The sequence below is a fragment of the Lepidochelys olivacea genome, assembly GCF_965140295.1.
Source record: "Lepidochelys olivacea isolate rLepOli2 genome assembly, chromosome: 9".
NCBI classification, from domain to species: Eukaryota; Metazoa; Chordata; order Testudines; family Cheloniidae; genus Lepidochelys; species Lepidochelys olivacea.
The window spans coordinates 57,017,168-57,019,531 of record NC_140419.1 but is presented as its reverse complement, the minus strand read 5'-3'; positions in this window follow the sequence as shown (position 1 = coordinate 57,019,531).

The window sequence follows — 2,364 nt, the reverse complement described above, 5'->3', positions numbered from 1 at the left end:
GCCTTGTTCTGTCTGGTATTTGAACCGCAACACATCATCACTGCACATATTTAGGAACTGCCCCTGAGGAACCAAATTGCACATTTCTTCAAAGCCTGTAATGCCTTTTCCCCTCACCTACTTGACTCACAAATCCTTCATTTCATTTCATAAAGTACATTACTTAGTCCAGTTCCCCTCTTAAGGCTCCTTAATTTAACCCTGTAGGTTCCAGGTGTAATCTGAAAATGTTTCAAAACCAATTCCTTAACGGTACCATAGTTTGAAGCATCAGCAGTAGGCATCTTATTGAATAAATCCAGAGCTCTTCCAATCAATTTTGCTACCAAAGTAGTCATCTTTTGATCCTCGGGAATTGCATGGAGAGTGCAGTCTCTCAAAGGTGATGACATTTTGGGCAGTATCACTGAATTCATCATATGGTGGGAATAACCGTTCCCATTTGTGGACTTTTGGGGAAGTGGAGCAAGCTGCTGAAGGTTTTTGATTCTTCCACTCCATTACAGCAAGCTCATGCTTCTGGGTCTCAATATGGGCCTGTATTTCTTTGACTCTTAACTCCAGGAATTGCTTCCTCTCTCTTTTCTTTTTCTCCTGGGCAGCTTTCTGTGCTTCAATCTCAGCCTGTTTCTGGGCCTCAATTTCTTTGTCTTTTAAGTCCAGGGCTTGCTGGTGGGCTGCCTTTTGTCAGCCTCCAGCTTCCTGAGTTCCAGGGCTTGCTGGTGGGCAGACTTCTTTTTCCAGGAGAGATTTTTATGCTTCAATTTGGACCTGTTTCTGGGCCTCAAGTTCTTTGCCTTTTAACTCCGTGACTCTTTCATGAGCAGCTTTCTCCCTGGCAATTTTCACATCAATTTCCATTTGTCTTAATTCCATCTGCCTTTTGTGTTCATTTTCCTTCTCAGCAATCTGCAGCCTCTGAAGTTCTAGCTTCTTCTGAGCTTCACTCTCACTCATTTTGCTTATTTTTCTGTCCTTATTTCCCTAACCCAAAATAAGCAAACAGAAAGTAACAAACCAGTAACTCTTTTGTCTGTTCTCCAGCCACCACACTTAAAACTCACTCAAACTCACTACCAGTGTCTCAAAGCAATCAGCTGTGCACATATCCTGTTTGATTACACCACTGTGATGGGTTCTGTCTCAGAGACCCCCTTGAGACTGCCCCCTGATGTGCTGAGACTATCTCTGAGCCCATTTTCCCTGCCCGCCTGGGGCTTCCACAACCCTGTCTTGTTGAACCAGACAAGGTAGCCTGCTGCAACACAGACCCAAAGTTTGGTTAATGCCCTCAAATCTGAAGACTAAACAAAAGAGCTCAGCAAGTACTCCTGTCTCCAGCACCCAGACACCCAGCTCCCAATGGGATCCAAACCTCAAATAAATCTATTTTACTCTGTATAAAGCGTATAAATCTATTTTACTCTGTATAAAGCGCTGTATAAAGCTCCAACCCCTTGCCCCATAAATTTTCCACCCTCTATAACACTGATAGATATGCACAGCTGTTTGCTCCTCCAGTAGTTTATTTGAGGTTTGGAGTTAGTATTCTGCGCTACCCTGCGCATGGAGGTCCTGGTGGGTGCGGAGGTCTATCGGAGGGGGACCCAATACTGCAGTGCCTGCCACCGCCTCATCGGATGAGGGGGAGGAGGTGGGTTGTCTGGGGCCTCTTGGAGAGCTGGGCCCAGTTGCCCTGTGCCAGCGACCTCAGTGCCTGGACCAAGAACTGGAGTTGGAGGGGGACCTGAAGCAGGGAGAGAAGCCATCATGGGGTGGGTCAGCTGGCGGTAGCCTCTGGTACTCGTGGCTCAGATGGGGCTGATTGAGAAGTCCCAGACAGAGCACCCTGGGCTATTGAGTAGACCCTTGAGTGGGACCTTGCTCCTGTGCCTGCCAGTGTCCAGCCCCTTAGTCCATGTGGCTGTGGTCCAAATGGCAGCGTTCTGAGAAGTATGAGCCCGCCTCCGATCCTTTAGAATGAGAGGAAGAACGAGATGGCCATGGTGGTGCTGAGTGGATCTGCGCCAAGTCACGTCGATGAGGCGATAGAGAGTGGTGTCACGATGCTGGGGAGCGGTGCTGGGACCTGGACAGTACTAAGATCTGGAACCGTGACTGGATCTGTACCTGGGCCAAAATGATGAGCAGCATCAGGTCTGGGATTGGCTTCTCAACGGCGACTGGCACACAGAGCGGTGCTGAGACAAGTGCTGCGAGTATGAGCAGTGTCGCGATGGAGAGGGGTGCCAGGATTACGAGCAGCATCAGGAGTGGGAACAGGGCCGAGAACGGAATCAGTGCCACAGCTCAACCAACGGTGCCAGCAGGTGGATGAGTTCTGGCTTGCCTCAGGGTGGTGCC